The sequence below is a fragment of the Chaetura pelagica genome, unplaced genomic scaffold (genome assembly GCF_000747805.2).
Source record: "Chaetura pelagica isolate M959 unplaced genomic scaffold, ChaPel_1.0 scaffold166, whole genome shotgun sequence".
Lineage (NCBI taxonomy): Eukaryota > Metazoa > Chordata > Aves > Apodiformes > Apodidae > Chaetura > Chaetura pelagica.
The window spans coordinates 1,771,537-1,772,828 of NW_009953758.1; positions in this window are offsets into that span (position 1 = coordinate 1,771,537).

Here is a 1,292-nt window from a genome sequence, read left to right on the forward strand (position 1 = left end):
GTTGTTGTTTGTAGGTGTTTTTTGTGTGTTTTGGGCTTTTATTTTTATTTGTATTTCTTTTTAAGAACGAATCTGGAGATGGAAAATCGCTGGAGTTGCCAGCGTCAAACGTCCTTTCCATTCAGATTTTGGGTATAATTTCGGACATTTATAGCTCCAAGATGAGCTCCCCATCTCACGATCCTCTCTCTCGCTGCGCTGCAAAGCAAAGCCTGCACTGCTTCACGAACAGACCTGCGGCAGGCAAGCGATCAGTCCTGATCGGAGGTGTATAATCCCTGCTAAATCTTTCCCTCAGATCAGACCTAGGAAATTCGAGACAGACTGCCCTTAAAAAAAAAAAAAAATAAAAATAAAAAAAAATGTTGCTTTGAAGCATAAAGGTGTCAAAAGAAAAAAGACGGACCCGGAGACTCTGCTCCCATCTCTTTGGAGGTGGAATGCTTTGGCAGCAGAGACGGGGCTGAAATTTGAGTAGATTATGCATTTGAGCTTGTGCATAAATGCGAAAAGGCTGTCCTAATGCTGGATATTTCTCCATCAAGAACAACCAGGTGCTGCTGCTGCAAAAATCCCACCTCCGGCTGCTTGTTCTGAGCGTGTGTGTGCGCGCACAGTGATGCACAGACTTTGTTCTCTCTTCATGTCTGAAATTCATCAACGGCTCCCCCCCCACTCCTAGCCACCCCGTCCCCTACGTGGAAAAAGTAAATCCGTTCAGGCTTTGAATATTGTAAGACTTGTAATTTTTTTTTTTTTTTTAATCCTCAAATGAATTGAAGACAACCTGACAATGCTGTCATCTGTCTTCAACGTCACATCAAGGCAAGAAATAATGATAACAGAGCAGCAGAAAGACACCCACTGAAACCTGGAGGATATATATACACATATATGCCTTGAAACAGTTTGAAAGAAAGTAAAATTAGATTACCGTTCTCAGGCTATCGTGGTAAGAACATGTGGTTGGTTGTGTTTTGGTTTTTGTGTGTGTTTTTTTTTTTAACTACTTCACCTTTCCTGCTTTATTTTGTGAAGCGCGTGCTCCTTGATACAAACCACTTTTGTGGGATGGGATAAGACGACAAGCAGGCACATTCCTTGCTGCTAAACTACTACCACCAATGGAAACGCAAAAATATCTCCCCTCCCCCTTCACCGTGTCAGGTTCGCGTTCCAGTCAATAATACAAGTTACTGCTCTCCCGAAGTGCAGGCCAGAGCGTGGCACACTTCACGCGGCGGCCCACGCGGGGACTTCATGCCCAGCAGCTCAGCTGCCCGGGAGGGGGT